The sequence below is a fragment of the Narcine bancroftii genome, chromosome 3 (genome assembly GCF_036971445.1).
Source record: "Narcine bancroftii isolate sNarBan1 chromosome 3, sNarBan1.hap1, whole genome shotgun sequence".
NCBI classification, from domain to species: domain Eukaryota; kingdom Metazoa; phylum Chordata; class Chondrichthyes; order Torpediniformes; family Narcinidae; genus Narcine; species Narcine bancroftii.
This window is the reverse complement of record NC_091471.1, coordinates 199,363,188-199,385,733: the sequence shown is the minus strand read 5'-3', so window position 1 is coordinate 199,385,733 and position 22,546 is coordinate 199,363,188. Positions and strand designations below refer to the sequence as shown.

The following is a 22,546-nucleotide window of genomic DNA, read 5'->3' as shown; positions in this document are numbered from 1 at the left end:
GGGGATGTGGACTGTGCTTCCGACAGACGTGGTCGAGACGGGATAATTGATTACATTTAAGGAAAGACTAGATAGTTACATGGATAGGAGAGGACTGGAGGGGTATGGACCGGGTGCTGGTCAGTGGAACTAGGAGGGTCGGGATTTGTTACGGCATGGACTAGTACGGCCGAACTGGCCTGTTCTGTGCTGTAAGTGGTTATATATGGTTAAGGCGGAAGGTTTAAGAGGCACTTTTTCAACACAAAATGCGGTGGGTATATAGAACAAAATGCTTGAAGAAATGATAGAAGTGGGTACAATTGTAATGTTTAAAAGACATTTAGACAGGTTCATGGATAGTGGGAAATTCAAGCAGGTAAATGGGACAAGTTTTGGGTTGGCATTGACATGTTGGACTTTGTGTCCATGGTGCAAAACTCTATGAATCTCAATGAATCTAATTCTATAAGGAGTGATTTAGGTATCCTGATGATAGATGCCTTCCGACCCCTACCCTACATGATCCCCTCCACCCCTAATTGTCCCCTCTACCTTATTTATTTCATTTCCCAGAACTGCAACTCCCCTTTCCATTTGACGTTTGGACATTCAGCCATGCTTTGTCTCCTCCTGTTCTAAACCATGTGCTTCTCTGCTGAAGAAAAGGTGAAATTTTTCAGTGACAATTCTGCAATATACTTGAATAATGTGCATGTGCGAGAGAGAGAGAGAGAGAGAGAGAGAGAGAGAATTGTGAGTATGAGTATTTTAGTGTATGGGGGTAGGGTTATACACATGAATTTTAGCAGTGAGCCCTGACTGTTAAGGATTGTTGGGGTGATAGTGAATTGTGAGCAGTTTTTGAGACTGTTGCACATGAAGTGAAATGTGCATTAAAATTGATCATAATCGCCAAACTATTATTCTGCCAAGTTCCATTAACATGGACCCAGACCATATACCCTGTCCAATTTTTTCTTAATTTCAAAATCGAGGCTGCATTTAGTAATTCAGCTGGCAGCTCATTGCACACTCCCCAAACTCTGCGTGAAGTTGTTCCCTTTAAATATTTCCCTTTTCATCCTTAACCCATGTCCACTATTTTTTTAATGTCTCCTAACCTCAGTGGAAAAAGCCTGCTTGCATTTACCCAGTGGATCCAATGCCAGGACAACCTTCCTTAAATAAAGGGATTAAAAACTCTGCACAGTACCCCAGGTGTGGCCTCAGCACCACTCTGCACACTTGTAACGAAACCCCTCTCCCCCTTGCAATAAAGAGCAATCAGGTTTTTAATTCCTTATCTACCTACTACAGCCACCTGCTAACCTTTGCGATTTCTGAACAAGACCATTTGGATTCCTATATACTTTTATTATTTGTGATTATTCTCCATTAATATAATTATTTGAGTTTAGATTCTTCTTATCTGTGGTACAAGTACCACAATTGATTATTTTAAAAATAATTCTAACCATCATTTTCTGCAGGTGTAGGTTGCCTTTAAGTGGTGCTCACTGCTTGGCATCTTGGATGGTGAAAACCAGAGTTAAAGAACCAGATAGAATCTGGAAGCATTAAATGACTTCAGGTTCATTGAAAACCTTCTTCCCATGCCCATTTTCAGCAGGGAGGCAATTTCTTCTTCATCATTCCATTATTTTTTTTTAGTTCACACAATTGAGACAAACAGGGAAGCCATGTTATGGAGGCTTTGTGGACTGGTGTCATTAGGGTGGTGCGGACCACACCAGGTGACACCATTAGAAGAGGTGACACCAAAATGACTGCCTATAAAATTGTTAGCAGTCTTTCAGCAGAAATGTATTTTTTATTAAAAAAATTCCTAAAGCACCAAAAACATTGGTCGTAAGCCTAGCTTACATGTATTAATATAACTACAAGGCTATAACTCTATGCTGACTTACTTTTTGAACCTTCTATTGCCCTCCAGTCAGAGCTGTCATTATTACCCAATTGCAATGATGCATCGAATCACGTGGTTTTGTCTGCATGCGCTGTTGTTTTCATTTCTGTTGGTGTTTTTACAGTTACTGCTTTTGTCAAAGCTACAATATTGTGGAAATTAGTACCTATATCAATAACGTTTTTGGGAATGAAGTAGCATGATATAATTTAAAGGTGTAATTTTAATTTTGCTAGTTGTTTAATCTCTATATTATTATCACAGTGCGGCTTTCGCGCAAACAGAGGAACTACTGACATGGTCTTTGCCCTCAGACAGCTCCAAGAAAAGTGCAGAGAACAAAACAAAGGACTCTACATCACCTTTGTTGACCTCACCAAAGCCTTCGACACCGTGAGCAGGAAAGGGCTTTGGCAAATATTAGAGCGCATCGGATGTCCCCCAAAGTTCCTCAACATGATTATCCAACTGCACGAAAACCAACAAGGTCGGGTCAGATACAGCAATGAGCTCTCTGAACCCTTCTCCATTAACAATGGCGTGAAGCAAGGCTGTGTTCTCGCACCAACCCTCTTTTCAATCTTCTTCAGCATGATGCTGAACCAAGCCATGAAAGACCCCAACAATGAAGACGCTGTTTACATCCGGTACCGCACGGATGGCAGTCTCTTCAATCTGAGGCGCCTGCAAGCTCACACCAAGACACAAGAGAAACTTGTCCGTGAACTACTCTTTGCAGACGATGCCGCTTTAGTTGCCCATTCAGAGCCAGCTCTTCAGCGCTTGACGTCCTGCTTTGCGGAAACTACCAAAATGTTTGGCCTGGAAGTCAGCCTGAAGAAAACTGAGGTCCTCCATCAGCCAGCTCCCCACCATGATTACCAGCCCCCCCACATCTCCATCGGGCACACAAAACTCAAAACGGTCAACCAGTTTACCTATCTCGGCTGCACCATTTCATCAGATGCAAGGATCGACAATGAGATAGACAACAGACTCGCCAAGGCAAATAGCGCCTTTGGAAGACTACACAAAAGAGTCTGGAAAAACAACCAACTGAAAAACCTCACAAAGATAAGCGTATACAGAGCCGTTGTCATACCCACACTCCTGTTCGGCTCCGAATCATGGGTCCTCTACCGGCACCACCTACGGCTCCTAGAACGCTTCCACCAGCGTTGTCTCCGCTCCATCCTCAACATCCATTGGAGCGCTCACACCCCTAACGTCGAAGTACTCGAGATGGCAGAGGTCGACAGCATCGAGTCCACGCTGCTGAAGATCCAGCTGCGCTGGATGGGTCACGTCTCCAGAATGGAGGACCATCGCCTTCCCAAGATCGTGTTATATGGCGAGCTCTCCACTGGCCACCGTGACAGAGGTGCACCAAAGAAAAGGTACAAGGACTGCCTAAAGAAATTTCTTGGTGCCTGCCACATTGACCACCGCCAGTGGGCTGATAACGCCTCAAACCGTGCATCTTGGCGCCTCACAGTTTGGCGGGCAGCAACCTCCTTTGAAGAAGACCGCAGAGCCCACCTCACTGACAAAAGGCAAAGGAGGAAAAACCCAACACCCAACCCTAACCAACCAATTTTCCCCTGCAACCGCTGCAATCGTGTCTGCCTGTCCCGCATCGGACTTGTCAGCCACAAACGAGCCTGTAGCTGACGTGGACTTTTTACCCCCTCCATAAATCTTCGTCCGCGAAGCCAAGCCAAAAGAAGAATATTATTACCACTACATTCAGTGATATACGGGAATTACGATTTACAAGTAATGTTAGTACAAAAAATATTACTAAGGATTCTGTATGGTCTGGTATGGGGGGAGGTCCATGGAGGGCAGGGAAGGGGGGGTGTGACACCATGAGTTACCGCACTGGGTAACACCAATCCTAGTGATGCCACTGGCTTTGTGTGTGACAAATGCAACTATGTTAGAATGTAACAAATTTGGTCAGTACTATGCTGCCATGTAACTGACAAAAAAAAACAAGTGGATTGCACGATGAAATTTGTCATTCTATCGGAGGATTGACTAAAATGTTCAATTACTGCTAAGCACCCAGGCAGGATCCAATCTCACTAGAGTCAACTGCTCAAAATATCCTCTAATATTTGTAGCAGTCATACTGTTTAGATACTAGGAGGTTAACTTCACATTTTTATTTATCTAGTCTGTTGTAACTGGCATGTCAGGCTCAATTCCCACTCAAAAAAGAGAAAAAAAAATTGCTAAGATAAATGGAGATAGATATTAAACCTGGGTGAGATTGTACGATTGATCATTTCAAGATAAAACTACACCCACATGGAAATTGGACAGTCCAATTCCATGCTATATTCACATTGTCATGCTTGACAATTTTGCACCATCAGATGTGCTTGTAATTATATCAATATTTGTGTAAAACAAAAATGAAAACAAGTTCTGCCAGGTGGAGGAGTGTGCTGGGGAAAGGGAACTGATTAGGCCTCTTGTCCAGAAAGAAATACAAGGCTTTGAGACCTTATGTATGGGGGATGGAAGTGTAAAGAGATTGTGCGGCCATAGTGAAAATCACGTGATCATGGGAGGAAGATGATCAGAGGTGATGAGGTTTGTGTATTGGCCATTCCACTTGCATTGATATAAGCAGGAGCTAGAGTGCAGCCTATGGGATTCCCTTAACATTCATCGTCCATTCAGGAGTGTGCCATTTCAGTGTTACTTTTTACTGAAAGGATCATCTACTGACCTGATTGAGCAGCCTCATAACAAATTGTGCACTGCTGAAACACCTCCAAAGTCTACAGTCTGTGCCACAACTAACAGGGAGCTCTTTCTACAGTATTTAACTGCTGGGGTACCAAATGTACTTAAATGACAGCACTGTTGGCTGTACTCCATTTATAGCTGTTTCATTGGAGTAATGACTGGTTTTGCAAGATGTTTTGGGACCTTGGGACAAGAGATGTAGCCTTGCCTATCCACAAAAAAACGATTTGAACAGAGCCTTCAGGGACATCACACTCTACCTGGATTAGTCTTGAACCTTGTAGGCTCAGGTTTCTCAAGGATATTATCAAATGGATATACAGTGCCCTCCAAAATGTTTGAGACAGACACTTTTTCCTTTATTTGCCCCTGTTCCACAGTTTTAAATTTGTAATCAAACAATTCAGTGCAAATTCCAGATTTTAATTAAAGTTATTTAATTTTTGGTTTGACCATGTGGAAATCACAGCACTTTTTATTCATAGTTCTCCCATTTCAGGGCACCATAATATTTGGGTCATTTGGCTTCACAGATGTTTGTGAGCACTCAGGTCTGGTTAAATGATTCATTGATGTAGGTATAAGACAGCTAGGCTTGCTTTTAACTTTTGATCACCTTTAGAGGCTGTAGTTATCCATTTTTCAACATGAAGACCAGAGTTGTGCCAATGGAAGTCAAAGAAGCCACTATGAAGTCGAAAAACAAAACTAAAACAGTAAAAGACTTCAGCAGGCAGGTGTGGATGTGTCAATGACTACAGTCTGCAGAAGACTTGTGAACAGAAATGCAGAGGCTACACTGCAAGATGCAAACCACTAGTTAATCACAGAAACAGGATAGTCAGGATACTCTTTGGCAAGAAGAATTTAAAAGAGCCTGCAGAATTCTGTATAAAGGTCTTGTGGACAGATGAGATCAAGGCCAACCTGTATCAGAGTGATGGCAAGATTAAAGTGTGGAGGCAAAAAGAAACTGCCCAAGATCCAAAGCATACTACCTCATCTGTGAAACATGGTGGTGGGGGTGTTATGGCCTGAGCATGTATGGTAGCCATAGGTACTGACGCACTTATCTTCATTGATGATGTAACTGCTGATGGCAGTAGCAAAATTAATTCTGAGGTGTACAGAATCATCTTTGAACAAATTCGTCCAACTCATTAGATGGCGCTTCATCCTACAGCAAGACAATGATCCCAACATACTGCTAAACCAACAAAGGAGTTTCCAAAGGTATAAACTGGAAAATTCTTGAATGGCCACCCAATCTAAATCAAATTGAACATGCCTTCCATACACTGAAGAGAAAACTTCAGGGGACAAGTCCTCGAAACAAGCAGAAGCTGAAGATGGCTGCAGTAGAGGCCTGGAAGAGCATCGCCAAAGAAGATACTCAGCACCTGGTGATGTCTGTGAATCATAGACTTCAAGCAGTCATTGCATGCAAGGGAGATGCAATAAAGTACTAAACATGACTACTTTAATACACATACTGTTGCTATGTCCCAAAATTTATGGTGCCCAGGAATTGGGGATCTAAGTATAAAAAGTACTGTAATTTCTACATGGTCATAGCAAATGTGTAAGTTATCTTGATTGAAAGCTGGAATGTGCACTTTAATCATGTGAATTGTTTGATTACAAATTTTAAAATAGTGGAAGAGAGGGGAGCATAAAGGGGCAAAAAAGTGTATTTGTCCCAAAATGATGGAGGGCACTGTGCATCTCATGGTGGGTCTGCTCTCTCCACAAAGATCAAGACTACCGTATTTACTCATCACAGGATCATTCCAGGTGGCCACTGTAGTTCTCTGCACTCTGTGAATTTGCTACTCAGTCCTGCAGTGGAGCGATTCCCTAGAACGAGTACATCTTGACACTGGAATTTGTCTGCAAGGCTTCTCGAGTTCAGTTAGCCATTGAATACACTTATATGGTCATAAGGGATTTCCATAATTATTTGGGATGTTTTTCTCAATGGGAAATATTTATTCTCCCTCAGTTGTCCATAAGCACAAGAACTTCTGAAGATAAATGCTATGTTGCAGGAAATTCACCTAATTCCTCCATCCTCTGGGAAATTGGCAGATTTTTTTTTATCATTGCTGAATGTGTGGATCCTGAGGGACCATATCTATCCTCTTTCACCCTGGCTCTTAATGTCAACTTGCAGCATTTTCTCAAGCTAATGAGGGCTGCAAAAATACCAGGTACATTGTGGAAAGTGACAGTGAGCTCCTGAAAGTGTGGTTCAGATGCCTGCATCAGTCCAGTAGCATACTACATTGTGGGTGCAGAAACGTCATCTGTGTAAGCTGCATTTTACGCCACCTAATGATGAATAGACAGCAATTAGTGTCAGAAGAAGAGAAGAATCCAGACAATTTGAGGCAAAGGGCTAAAGAGCACCAGAAGAAAAAGGGATGTTAATAGTCTACCAGGAGGAAATAACCCCATCTTACAGCAGAGCAGAAGGAGGAAGAATTAACTACCTTGATTATTATGTACTTTCTCATAGAGACATAAATTTCATAAGGAGCCTGCCAAATCATAATCTTCATTGGAGACAAGATTACTCCCTTTCCATTAGAATAATTAGCACCAAAATAGTTTGCCTTTAAATCGGTGGGCAGAGCCAAAATGACACAAATAAACTTCCATATCCTCCCTTCCAGAACTACCTGCATTGCTCATAACACATCAGTAGCCTCTTTTAAACTGCAGCACCTGGGTGGCCCTCCTGGGACCAGGGTGCGAATACTGGGGCAAAGATGCTGGAAGCACCTTTTAAATTGCAGGGGGATCTATCCATTAAATCGCCAACCTGGCAATTTAAGGGTGATACCGCCCCAGAATGATGCATCACGTACTCACTAGAAGTACTGCCGGATGTTGGCTGCCTGGTGATGCTCACACGCAAGTGCTGACGTCACCGGTAGGTCAGAGACTCAGTTAGATTTCAATGGGGTTGACTGGGTCAGACCCTTTCTAACTGCCGTGAAACTGGGGCACTAACTAGGCAAATTGCCCAGTTACCCCATTTTACATGGCAATTTGAAAGGGTCTATTGAACGAATCATTGATCCAGTTAGTGAAATGGCTCACTACATTTGTTTTCTGTGGTGAGCTATTTACCCAGATATAAAACATGTTTCTCTGTTATTTGAATGAGTGGGAATTCTCACACCTGGAGTCACCAGCTGGCACTCTTCTTTGGTCGGCCAGACACCAAGCATATTCATGATTACTTGTGAAGATTTAATTTGATATTAGCACAAAATTCACTGTTGCTTCAACTTAACGATAATAGTGAAATCTAAATTCCTCACTTGCATCCAGGAGAATGTTTTTCAGCCAAAAGTGTGGCAAGGCCATCAATGGTCGGGGAAGAAGATTGGGAAAGGAACAAAAGGTGCAAGGGGTTACAATTTTGGAATAAGTTTTATGGAAGTTAAATGTGTCATTGTCACAGAAAAGAACAAGCAGAAAGCTTTCCAAATTGGCAGAACAAAAATATTGGTGGGTTGAGAGTTGATTATTTGGAACTGATTTGAAACATCTAGTTGAAGGTAAATTGGTGTCAGAGGCATTCAAGAAGTTACAAGGGGTTCTGATGAACAGATGAACTCATGGTGGGGGATTACCAAATCTAGATTACTTGAATGGCAAGACACACCAAGAGTATGACAAGGTAAAACGGTAGATAAGAAGAACTGAATATTTACAAAAAAATGCATGAAAGAAAACATAGAGAAACAAAATAAAGGAGATATAACACTGGCAAGTCACCTCAATACAAATTATTATCATGCCATCAATTAGGAAAGACTGAGTCTTATTAAATATTAAAAAAAAACTTTTCTGTATGTGGGGCTAAGAATTTTGATAAGGACTCACTAAATAATTTACAGTTGTCTTTACAAAAGGGGATGTAATGCTGACATAGTAGTTATGGAGGAAGAGTATAAAATAGTGGATCGAAAAATATACTAAGAGAAGGAATAATAAAAAGTTTATTAAGACCCAGGCAAAGATAAATTATATCCTAGTCTGTGAAATGAAGCAAGGGAGGAAACTGCATGGACTCTGATAAACAATTGTAATTTTTCTCTGATTACACAAATGGTGCCTGTGAATAATGTTAGAGGTTGGAAAATTGTTTGTGCTTAATTCTTAGGGGAAGTATAAGATTCCTTGGATTGGGCAGGCATAATCAGTGCAGATATCTGAAGAAAAGATCATATCTAACCGATTGAATATTTTGATCGCTTATCAAGCTGGCAGCTCATTTGATATTTGATGTGAATTTTAGCCAAGATTTTGACAAGATCTCACATGGCAAGATGGTTCAAAAGTAACAAACTAAGGAATAGCAGAAAGTAAAGGACAATGGATGAAAGGCCCATTGGGTCCCCATGGTTCAGCACTCAACTTTTGCAATTTGTAATAACAAGTCTTAAATGGATGGTAAAGAATTTTAACAAAAGAAGATGTCCAGGTGGTTGATAGCGGCGATGAGGATTGATGGAATGATTAGTTGCGCAGTGAAATGACAAATGGGATTGAACCCAAAAAAGAGTGAGCTGTTGTATTTGGGAAGATGTAATAAGGCTAGAGTATACATGCTAAATGGAAGTGTGGGGTTTGCTGCACAAGAGTTAAATTGCCTTAATAGGGTCCACGGAAGATGGCGCAGGCAGAATATATTTTTTATTATATCTGAATTTGTTATGGAATAAATGTCTGAAGGCATCATATCAACAGAAAAAGACATTGCTCACAGAAAGAAACTGAAAATAGTTTTTAGCTTAGGCTTTGATTGGCAATTTACTGACATAAAAAAATCAACCACATTGATCAGAAAATATGCAATAAATGCTGAATTAGTTGAATTATTATTCTCTATGCATGCCTTACATTTTGATCATGACTGTTGAATATCTATACTAATGGTGTTTGATAACATATACAGTTCCTATTGGAAAAAAATGTGTATAAAAGAATTCTCCAGTTTAGTTCAGTGACAGGGGCTGTGCTGCTCTCCTTAAGCACATGTGAATGCAGTGTGATTGGGAATGAGTGCTATTTGTCAGTTTTGTTATTAGGCGATTTCATTCGGAGCAATGTAAGGAGGAGAAGGAACTTGGTGTACATCTGTAGCTTCTTCAAGTTAACAAGATAGAAAGGTAAAACCATTATTCGTCAAGACTTTCAAAATAAAAGCAGTTTGCCATGCTAAGAAGACTAAAGCTTCAGTAGGGGTTAAGCCTCAGCTTGTGTACTGCAGCACTCTTTGAAATGGATCAACGCATGATTGTATTGGAAAAGCTGCAGAGGAGATTTATCTTTCGTGTCTGCCACCTTCCAGTAAAAACACAGAGATGCCTGATGCTGGAGGAACTCAGCTGATCTCGCAGCATCCATAGGAGGCAAAGACATAAAGTGACCAGTGATCGCTCCTTTCAATTCCCTGCCCCGTTCCCTTGCTAATATATCTGTGTATGGTCTTGTGCACTGCCACACTGAGACCACCCACAAATTGGATGAACAGCACTTCATCTTCCATCTGGGCACCCTTCAACTGGATGTCATTAACATCAACTTCTCTGGTTTCTGTTAGCACCCAACCCCCTGTGTTTCCTGATCCCTCTCTCCCTCTCTCCCCTTCCACAGAGCCAAAATCATTTCTCAGCTTTCCTCTCTCCTGTCCTCTTACTAAATCAAATTAGTACCTTTTGTCTCTGGTTTGCACTCCTCCCCCTCCCATTCTTCCCTGACCCCCCCCCCCCCCCCCCCCAGCCTTTGAATACAGATGCCAGTTTCTCTTTTTTACTTATACCTTGAGGAAGGGGTCAGACCCGAAACATCAGTAATATTTCTTTGGACGCTGTGAGACGAGCCAAGTTTCTCCAGCATGTCTGGGTTTTTATGAGAATGTTGGGAGTACAGAAAATATTGTGACTCTTGGGAAAGATTAGAGAGACTAATGATGATTTGATTGAAATTTGGACGGTGATTTCAATTAAAATGCACAAGACAGAATAAGGAGGAATGACACATTCCCCTCAGCAAGGTGGCCAAAAACCAGATTTTAAAAAAGTAGCTGAATGATTAAAGTGGAGATGAGAAAACTTTTTTTCATTCACCCAAATGGGAGTCGTATGGTTTGAAGGGTGATGGAGGTGGAAACCCTTGTTATAGTTATAAAGTACTTTGATGTTCACTTAGAGCTCTAGCCAACATGCTTGGTATTACCTGACCGTGGCTAAGAGGTTCTTTGTCAAAATATCATGGGCACAATTGATGACCTTATCTCAAAACTTCCTCTGATTCATTGAGGCATTCCACAAAATGGCAGTTATTGAGTCCATGACAGAAAAGGGACAAAATCAGTTGCAGATGATGCTGACTTTCTTTCCATATCCAACAGGATACAACTTGATCCTTGATTTTTCTGACCTGCACTATGCAAGCTCTGATGATTAAGGACACCTCCTCCATGATAAATCTAACCAGCTGTGCCCTGCAAGGCTGCCTACTCAGCACCTTACTCAACATGACAAATGCTGCTCGATCTCCATCTGCAAATATGCAGATGACACCACCATTTTATGCCAGATCTTAAGCAATGAAGAAATAGAAAATAGGAAGGAGACAGTGTGTGCTGGCATGGTGTTAAGAATACAACCTCTTCCTCCATATCAGTAAGGTGAAGGAGCAGGTCATTAACTTCAGGAAGTGGAGAGGAGCATATGGCCCGAATATATCAGTGGTGCTGAGGTGGGGATGGTGGAGATCTTTGGAAGACGTGTCACCTTTTCTGGTCTTACTATGTTGATGTTACAACCAAGAAAGCACACCAGAGACTCTACTTTCTCAGATGCCTGAGGATATCTGGCACGTTGCCAAAGTCTCTTACCAACTTACTGTACAAAGTATCCCATCTAGCTGCATCACAACTTAGTACAGGAACACTTCTGCTCAAGACTGAAAGATATTGTAACCACAGCCCAACAATTATATAATCCAATGTCCCCATCAGCTCCAGCTGTATTTCTTGCTGTCTCAGAAAACGTGTTAACTTATTAAAGGCCTCATCCCACCTTGGTGATATTTCGTATCTGCTTTTCCGTTGGGCAGAAGTAAAATGAGCTGGTAAACATGAACCTCATGATTCAAGGACAATTTCTTTCCTATTGTTATCAGACTCTCACACTGGCAATAGGTGCCCTTGCATTGTTTTTACTGGTTCTTTTTCTCTATTACCATTCAGTGTGTTTTTGTTTTCTTTATTGCCCTGCACTACTTGACTTACTGCAACACTCCTCGTGCACGGTGGCTTATTTGTTATTATTGCACTACCTCCTTTGAGTTGGATTGCCTGGATAGCAAAGTTTTTTTTACTGTATTTCTGGATATGTGACAACAAAATAATTCAATTCATTGTACATCGTATTTTCTTATCCTTTTCTTGCATATTTGTTTGTTTCACAATGTGAGGTCGGTTGGATATTGAGCTTGAAGATGACAATACTGGCATCAAATCACTCTTTCACATGACTGAAATTGTAATATATCTGCTCTCAAACAGTTGGTGAACATTTGTTGCACCCTCACTAATAAGATATCTAGGATATTTTAAATTATAACTTTGCGTATGTACGATTTTTGAGCTCTTAAATGAAAGCTATGTATCTCACTTAAAAGGCAGTTGTGGTCAATCGCTGAATAAGAATGCAAACAATCCTGGACAGTTAACTACTTCCATGGAAACACTTACTGACAGTTTTTTAAATTCACATACAGGTTAACTGAAGGAAGATTTTTAATACAGTTTCTATATTTGTACCACAAATGTACTTAACTAAATAAGATGCCATCAGCAACGCTGATGGTCATTTATGCATTAAAGTACCCAGCATGGCTAGGAACACAGAACTGCACTGAATGTTTCAGAGCCAGGAGGTTGACCCCAAAGACATTTGGTAAGTGTGCAGAGGAAGCTCCCTTGAGATCTCATTTGCGAGTATTCTCTTTCCATTTTCTGCATTTAATTTCCATCCACTTGTCTTCTACCTTTGGTCAGTAGGACTTCTCACCTAATACAGTATCATTCAAGCAACTGGTAGTCTCAAGCAATCGGCAAACAATCGTGGATAATAAATAGGTAAGAAATATGAATGTGTAAAATTGGGGCCCCCTAGTGGTTAGTTTTCTATTCAAACCACACACAATCTCAACCAACCGGAAAATGCACTTACCCCACATCTACAAATCCTCATAGTTGCTGGTACCTGGGGTTTTGCAGTATTGTATATGCATTGAATCATGTGGTCCAATGAAATAAAGGGATTGTGGTGTCATATAAAGTTAAGGTTCACCAGAGGGAGTCAAAGGGCTCTTGGTAGGTAATTTGATCACAATGCAAACATTCTTGATGGGCTTTTGAAGGAGTTGCCATTGAAGAATGGCAACCTGCTGATGATCAAAAAGTGTCAATGTATCCATAAAGCTGATCAGTCATGGTGGTTCATATTTTTAGTGAAATACACCAGTTAGAACTTTAGCCTCATCATTAGTTATTCTGAACATTTGAAAGATTCTTATAGAAAAGTGTCATTATTAGCATCTGTTCACCTGAGAAGTCAATAACGTCTATTCAATTAGCAAAACAAGTGAAGTCTCTAAAACTGTGATTCTGTGACCAGGAGTACCTTGGAGAACACTTTTAGTGACCATGCCATTTTCAGCACTGAGAGATCAAGACCAGGGACTTGGTGCTGAATGGTAACTTTGGGGGGAAAAAAAAATCAATGTTGCTGCCAAGGACATGATTAAACATAAAATGCTTTGTCAAATCTTGACCAATTAAAGTCCAATGAATGCTGATGGTGAGAAGGACAAGCCATTGGACACACACATGGCTTGGCTGTGCAGGATTGTGATAGAGTTTGTATTGTTAGAAAATAACTGTTTGAAGGTGGAACCAATGAGTAAAACTGTATATTACACTGAAACATTTAAAACTTTGAAAATCAATTACAGCGATTTCACCTACATGTGCAAAATGAGTCAGTGACATTTAACTAGTCAGTGTGTGTTCAATGAGTCTGCTCAACACAATCTGAGCAAAAACACATTTACTTCCATGCTTCCTGTGGTGGAATAATTTAAATAAAATTCTGTAATGTCAAATCAATAATAAATATTAGGCATTATTTTGAACTTTTCAAGTACTGAAGCACATAACTTGACATATCTCATCAGATGGTGGAATCTTTTGCAGTTCTGCTTCTGGTGGCAGGATGATTCATTCTGTGTGGGTAATCCAGATTCCACCTTCTATCATCTTTCCTTTTCAGGTCTGGCACAGGAGACATGCTCCCTCCTTCCCCTCCAACTTATTTCTGGCACTTACTACAGGATCCACCACCAAACACATTTTTCCTTCTCCTCCCCTCTTGGCCTTCCACAGGGACCGCACTCTCCTTGATTCTCTCATGAACTCATCCCTCCCCATCTCCCACAGGAGGTGCATCACTTGTGCCAATACCTCCTTGCTCACCATGGTCTGGTGCCCCAAATAGGTCTTTCAAGTGAAATAACACCTCACTTGTGTATCCACAGGATAGATATACTGCATCTAGTGCTCCCTTTGTGGCCTTCTCTACATCAAAGAGACCAGTCGCAGATTGGGAGATCACTTCGCTGAGCACCTCCTCTCCAGCTGTCTCAACAGCGATCCCTCAGTAGCCAACCATTTCAATTTTGAGGCGCACTCTGATTCACATTTTCCCATGGCTTTATGTACTATTCCACCCTGACCACCCACAGATTGGAGGAAGCACACCTTATTTTTCGTCTGGACACTCTCTAGCCAGATGGCATTAACATTTATTTCTCTGCTTTCTTTCCCCTCTCCATTTGTCTTTCCATTTCTCTCCTCCCTTAGCCATCTAGCCATCCCTCCTCCTCCTCATTGCTTCTGTCCCCTCCCTCCCTTCTCCACCTATCATCTCCTGCCTTTGTCAAACCCTCCGCCCCGCCTTTTTGTTTGGATGCCTGCCGGCATTCTCTCATACGTTGATGAAGGGCTCAGGCTTGAAAAGTCAGTTATGTATTTTTACCTTTGCTTGACCTGCTGAGCTTCTCCAGCATTTTGTGTTTTTACTTCAACCATGGTGTCTACAGACTTTCATGATTTACTTATCAATAAATTTATTAGCTTCATTATCTCATAAATTTTGGGCCTGTGGTATTGGGGGTGCAGGGTCTTGGTTTGTGGCAGTGTTTAATCAAGTGGTATTACTCAAATGGCCAGATCTTCTTCAATCATATCTGATTAAACCTCTGTAAGCTTCATGGTTTAGTGGAGAGTTCCTTCAACACCTGGATCTTGACATAAATTAGTACAGAAGCTATGCTTCTAGATTATCTGGTCAATCAGAAGCCAAGATACTTTTGCATATGCTATTAATATTTAATAATTTTTTTGTTTAATTATATTTTAAACCCAGTCTCTTTCTCTCTTCTCTTTGGCTTGGCTTCGCAGACGAAGATTTATGGAGGGGTAAATGTCCACGTCGGCTGCAGGCTCGTTTGTGGCTGAAAAGTGGTGTTGCCCAAAAAATAATAAATATACTGTGTAATTAGCCACATAAATCTTAATTCATCAACTAAATTTTGGTTGGAGTTCTATGACACTTCATTGTTTCTCTCATGTAATCCTTGAAATTACACTGCAAAACATCATCCGTCAGTTTTAAAAATATAGACAGTCAAAGTAACACAAACTCGAAGAAATGTTATCTCATGATAATGATTTTATTATCATATACATTGTAAAACATACATCTGCACCAAAGTTCTTACCTGCTGCAGTCAAACAGGTACATACTTGGTTTTTAAAAAAACTGCATTGTTTATATATTAAATTAAAATGATATAATTACAAAAGGTAGTAAATATACACAATGACCATAGTGCAAGGAAAAAAATGTAATGTTATAATAGTACAGACACTTTTATGGTGAAGCAACAGTCCATGATAAGTGTAATAAGCAGAGGTTCAAGAGCTTGGAAATGATTTATTTTTTAACCTGGAGGTGTTAGTCTTCAAGATTTTGCACATTCTACCCAAAGGAAGCAGTGAGAAGAGGTTATGACCAGGGTGATGGGGTCCTTTATGATGTCGGCTGAAAACAGTAAATATAGTTCAAGAGTGAGTCGTAAAACAATGCACAGCTAGAGTAAGAGATTAAAACAGCCAATTTAAAATAAAAAGTTACCAAATACCTTTCCAAGACCTTTCAACACAACATGAATCCATAAGAGATTACTGGTGTAGGAGGCAGTGAACTCTCTTTCCTTTAATTTTTGTTGCACTGACCTTCTTTTGTATGCATCAGCTTCTAATTTATGTTAATTCATGAGCTACAACAAATGTGATTCCTTCTGTTAATTACCAAAAGATCACCTATTAGTTTGTGTTTTTATGACTCATAGCTAATATTATTGTACAGTATTATAGTGTCCACTGAAAACAGGATTTCAAATGGATAACCTTACTTGGTGCTGACTGCTAAATTAATGGAGACTGCCCTTCAAATCCACTTCTCCATTTCTGAAATAGTCCACCACGATGAACAAGCAGGTTTAGACTTTCATGATGGGTATCTAACACAGAAGAAAAACCAACAGCCTTTTCAACAACTGCTCTCCTTCCTACAAGATACTCAGAATGATTTAGGCAATGAGCTTCTTAAATTTGAGAGCTTTTAACAGGATTCCCTTGACATTTAGCACCACGACCATTGCAGAGTTCCCCACCATGCCCGAGCACACCAAGGATTTTCCAACATTGACAAGATTAGATGTCACTTGTATGGATGACTGCAATCCCAGCAATATAAAGTAACTCCAGATTATCAATGGCAAAGTAACCCTTTTGATGGGTAGTTTCTCCATTACCAATGCAATTTGGATGCAGTAGATACCATCTTTAAAGTTCCCAGCATAGTTTTGCTTGAGATACCAGAGTAGCACCCCTCAAACTTGTGGTGCTGTACAAAGAAGAATGATATGGGCACCAGGCACAAGGGAGTATCCCCACCTGCAGGTTCCCTTCCATGTCACAGACCATCGTGACTTGAAACTTTATTGCCAGTCCTTTAACATCATTATGCTTAAATTGTGGAACTCTCTGCCCAACAAGACTACAATGGTTCAAGAAGGTGGATTAACACCAACTTCCCAAGGGCTTTTAGTTCAAAAGTTCAAATTTATTGAAGAGTACATATGTGACATCATATACAATACTGAGATTCTTTTTCCTGTGGTCCACACAAAATTTCTACTTTTTGGAAGTGTAAAAAATGTACTCAAGAAATGTATACAAATGAGAGAACTATAAACAAGAAAGAAGTGCAAACAAACTGTGCAAGACAGAAAATAAATAGTGTACAAAGTAAGAGTCCTTAAATTATCTCTGATTCAGTTTGTTCTTTAGGAGTTTGATGGTGGAGGGGTAGCAACTTTTCCTTAGCCTGGTGGTGCGGGCCAGGTCTTATGCCACCTATACCTCTTTCTTGATGGCAGCATTGAGAACAGCAAACTTCCTGATCAGGGCAGATTGCTGCTGCTCTCCAATGGCAGTGTTCCACGTAGATGTCCTCGATGGTGGGGAGAGTTTTGCCTGTATGTACTGAGCTCTGCCCACTACTTTTTGCAGGGCTTTCCTCTCAGAGGTATTGGTACTTCATCCAAGGCTGCGATGCAGCCGCTCAGCCCACTTTCACTGCACATCTGCAGGGATCTGCAATAAATGCTGATTTTGCAATGTGAGGTCCACATTCCAAGAAATGCATAAATCTTTAAAAACAGTGGCCAGACCATGTGATTTTTCCTTTAACACAGCAATGTCAACTAATAAGTCACAGGTGCACATTTGGCATGAACTCTCTCAGAATCAGAATTTATTGTCATGAACAAGTCACAAAATTTGATGTTTTGCAGCATTATGAACCATCTTACAACAATAATATATAAAGAATAAAAATAGCAGTGCACAAAAAAGTAAGGCCGTGTCTTTGGTTCATTGATCATTCAGGAATCTGGTGGCAGCAGGGAAGAAGCTGTCCCTGTGCTGCTGAGTGCTCGTTTCTGAAGTCAGTGGAATATTCAATGTTTTCAGTTACATTCATATGTGGGTGTGAAGATGGGAATGGGTGAATTGGATGATGACTCCACATATTTATCAGCGAGAGTCTTCTTCCATAGCAGCTTTTTAGCTCCAGACCTCCTCGATGTAAAATTAAAGGCCTGCATGCACTGGAAGTCTGAAATCTGGAAACGTACACCCAGCATCTATTGGGAGGACCACTGATCACATCTGGGATGTTCATAGTTGCTGAGGCTGAAGACACAGATTCTCAGCAGCTGCTCTTCCAGCTTGGAATTACGAGGATTTCTGTAAAGTCTGTGTGCTCAGTGTCCTCCAACAAAGCCCATTTCAGAATGAGAGGCTCAAATAAGTGTGTGTAGTTTTGCTTTTTAAAAAAAAACCTCTTCAGAGACAGCCTCTGGAATTATCTACCCAAAGAGCAGTTAGTTACACAACAAAATCCATAAAAGTCTGGTAACCATAGAGTCCGAGATACTGTCTACAACCAACATTATGTGTATAGCAACACCAGAAGATATTCATGTAATTTCTCTGCAAGAGAAAATTGAACAGAACAGACTGTGATTTAAGCCTTTAAGAATGGTCTTTGAATTTCATTGCTGATTAATCTGCGAGACAAACCTGAAGCCTGTTGCAAAACTAGCAACTGAAAACTTAAAAGGTTGTTTGTATTATATCGAACCATCTGCTTCAAATCAAAATGAAACCTCAAAATGCCATGTGAGAGCTGTTCATGCTTAAAGCACTTAGAAGATCCATCAGTCAAGATTGATAAAAAATAACACCTAGCTTAACATTTGGAGTGTTCTGGGTGGTTTCGCTTCCCTTCTGGTGAAAAGTGTAAGCTCAAGTTATTAACTAGCTCAAAAGTAAATGCACAATGCTGGGGAAACTCAGCAGGTCAAAGATAAAAGTAAATAGCCAACATTTCAGGCTTGATTCTTTATTGTTGCTATATAAAGTGCACAGTTTAACCAACTAAGTTTCTCCAGCATTGTGCTTTTACTTCAACCATGGTGTCGGCAGACTTTTGTGTTTTACTTCTATTAACGTGAGCAAACTGTTTAAAAAGAAAAATGGGTTTATTTGCATTTCCACCATATTCTGTTAGAAATATTTTGCATCAAAAATTACTTTCTTTAGGGCTGACCCTGAGGAGAGACTGAGCAAGATCAGCCAATTATAACTTGGGTTTTGATAAATAAGAAGGGATCTTGCTTTGGAAACAAAGCATCGGATTTTATTTTTAACTCACAACTGTGAACTTAACTAATTATTTTAACTTTAAGAGGCCCCCAGTGTGTGAAAAATTACTGATGAAGTGTCTGCTGCAATGGAAATGGAGTATTTAAGACTGAGATTGCTAAATGATTACACACTAAAGATCAGCGGGTGTGGGCACAGATCTCTTACCCTGACTAGCTGATGGTCCCAAAGTGAGCCAGCAATGATCAACTGTTTGTATCCCAGGAAGTCAAGGACATTTATACCTGTGCAATTAAATATGGTAATCTGATACGTCCTCACCATCAGAAGAACCTAACAGACTGTTCCATTCCTGAATACGTGACCAAGTTTAGTGATGGAGCAACTGTATGATGATGAAAAGGAGTGAATGTGTTTTACTCTGGGCCCTCAGCTTCATTGGAGTGAAGCTTGCCACGAGAAAGTTCATTTCAATTGTGCCCTTGGCATTGTGATTTGGCATTTTTTAAAATTTTCTTTACTTGCAATTTATTTTCTTTATTTAATTTATTGGTGCTATAATATATTTTAATGATTATTTTTGCTGTCTAATTTTGCGCATCTACTTTTAAAATATTTATTTTTTATTATCATGGACATAAAATAAACATTGAAATTATTTTTAAAATCTTTGACAGTAGGTGGGCCTGACCACCACCTGAATGTGTGGCTCTCCTGAAGCAGACAAGATAAATGTATGTGAAAGGAAATGTGGGCACCAAGTCCTGGGATTGACTCAGGATCAGGAATATTAAGACCCTGGCAAAGTGGACTTAAGGCATCTCTCCCCTCTAGTCAACCTGTTGAACCTTCTTTGAGTTGGCTTTCATGCAAGTATGCCTCTCTTCAAGATAAGGAGACAAGTGGGACTAGTGTGGGTGGGACATTTTGGTCGGCATAGGCAAGTTAGACCGAAGGTGCACGAATGTATGACTGTTGTCTGCCGCATTTGCTGCACGTCTTAGGGGTTTGCACTTTTCTGATTGTGTTCTTTATGGCATCACCCCTTCCTTCCCTTTGCTGTGGGTGGGTCTGCGTAGATAGATAGATTTCATTTGCATCCTCGTGCCTTCGAACGCTCTGGCTGTGTCTATAGCTTTGGCCAGCTTCAAGCTATCCTTCCCTAGAAGAGACTTTTGCACTTCGGGATGGGCACTCCCCTGTATTTGTTGATCAACTAATCTTTCCTCTATATCCTTAAATCTGCATTTTGTTGCAACAATTTTTAGTCCAGTGAGGAAGTTATCAACAGCTTCATCAGTCTCTTGCATTAAGCCTTGAAATTCATAACGTTTAATTCTTTGATTAGACCTGAGTTTAAGGTGAGAAGCAAACATTTGCAAATATCTGCTCTGGATCATTTTTCTCAACATCTGTAAGCTCCCAGCTATTAAATAAGAGAAGGCCTCGCTCCCCTGACCAGAGACATCTATAACTGATCTTCTCCTCTGCTGTTGCATTTTTAAAAAGGCTTTTAAATGCTAAATTGCACCACTACTGACACTTTAAAAATGATTCAGCAATGTCTTCAGCCTCCCAGTCCATCACTGGGTGAACTGCTGTTGCTCCAGCCATTTATTTCAATAATGTTTTTTTCTCTTCTTCCCCTTTGTATTTCAGTAAGTTACAATGAATTGCATGACTTTATTTCTGTTCTCTTATACCGTGGCCCACCATATTATGTACCTGTGTTACTTGGGAGGCTTCTTAAATAAATTAGAGATGCAAGATTCAAATAACAAAAGAGATTTTACTTACTGATGCTTTCCACCATCTCAGGAAACTGTTCACACTCACTCCTATACATGTACATACGCCCCCACAGTGGTGCACTACAGTGAGAAGGATGCATTCCTACGCGGTTACAAAATAGTTCACATTATCCTGATTATATAATAATGACTCTATTTCTCATATTTGCTAATGACAGAAAAGGAGACAATTTAGCAGATCAAGTCTGTGCCAGGTCTCAGAAGAATCCTAATAATCTGTTTTTCCAGTTATTTCTCATTTTTGTGTCCATCAACTCCGTTCTGATTCTCATGCCAGTCACATATATGAGAGGCCATTTACAGCAGCAAATTAATCCACAAGTGCATTTCTGGTTAAAAATAAATACAATGCTGGAGAAACTCAGCAGGTCAAACAATGTACTTTATATGGCAAAGTTAAAGATACATAACCAACCAACAGTCTTCATCGGGGTATCAATGCATTTCTGGCAAGTGTGTAGAGCACTTTAAACAAACCAAAAAAGAACACAGGGAGAATCTGAGAACTTCACATTGACAACAAAGAGGAAAATATCACTCCTCAAAAGGTTACACATTTATTTGGTTAAATTTGCTTGTCCTTATTAAACCATGTCATATTTGTAAAAATGGCTAAAATAAACCCAATGTTAAACATGATCAAATCAGTTTGGACAATCAGGGAAAAATATCAGTAAGCTACCAATAAGTATCCGAAACCAAAAGATCAAATTGTTTGGGGACCAGATTGTTTGTTTATTCAGAATTATACTGCAAAAATAAAATTACAATGAATACATAAATAATATAATTCTGAGAGGAGTATTTGTCTAAACTCCCTATGATGCTAGTTTTTTTTTTCTAATTATAAATGCTTTGACAAGATTCCTCGTGTGCCTCACCATTGCCAAGGTGAGGCAGACTGGCTGTCACTTCCCCAGCTTTCCCATTGCTTAGATCAGTGGTTCTCAACCTTTTATCCCCCAGTCACATACCACCTTAAGTAATCCTATACTAACCACAGCATACAGAGGATGTGGGGGGTAACAATATTAAAAAAAAATTAACCACTGAGGAAAAATAAAGGGGAAGCATATTTAACATAGTGGTTAGCGCAACATTGCCAGCGACTGGGGTACAAATCAGTCTGTGAGCAATTTGTTCATTCTCTCCACGTCTGCGTGGCATTCAAAAATGTATCAGGGTTGTTGGTCAATTGGGCGGAGAAGGCTCATGAGCGGAAAGGGCCTGTTACCGTGCTGTATGACTAATGTTTTTTTAAAGTGTGTTTCACGTGCAAAATCATGGGTCCTCTACTGGCATCACCTACGGCTCCTAGAACGCTTCCACCAGCGTTGTCTCCGCTCCATCCTCAACATTCATTGGAGCGCTTTCATCCCTAACGTCGAAGTACTCGAGATGGCAGAGGTCGACAGCATCGAGTCCACGCTGCTGAAGATCCAGCTGCGCTGGGTGGGTCACGTCTCCAGAATGGAGGACCATCGCCTTCCCAAGATCGTGTTTTATGGCGAGCTCTCCACTGGCCACCGTGACAGAGGTGCACCAAAGAAAAGGTACAAGGACTGCCTAAAGAAATCTCTTGGTGCCTGCCACATTGACCACCACCAGTGGGCTGATATCGCCTCAAACCGTGCATCTTGGCGCCTCACAGTTTGGCAGACAGCAACCTCCTTTGAA

General features: G+C 40.5%; 1 protein-coding gene and 1 long non-coding RNA gene across 7 annotated transcripts in view; one reads left to right on the top strand and one right to left on the bottom strand.

Annotated features, from left to right (window-relative positions):
• fstl5 (follistatin-like 5) overlaps positions 1–22,546 on the top strand; it is an 810,780-nt gene that overhangs the window by 267,454 nt on the left and 520,780 nt on the right. The window lies entirely within an intron of this gene.
• LOC138758009 (uncharacterized) overlaps positions 1–22,546 on the bottom strand; it is a 53,001-nt gene that overhangs the window by 19,384 nt on the left and 11,071 nt on the right. The window contains exon 3 of one of the 2 annotated variants that reach the window (XR_011354044.1): positions 15,632–15,864. The exons of the other annotated variant lie outside the window; for it this stretch is intronic. This is a non-coding gene — a long non-coding RNA (uncharacterized lncRNA). Of the gene's footprint in view, positions 1–15,631; positions 15,865–22,546 lie in introns of those variants that run through there. 2 annotated transcript variants of the gene reach the window in all.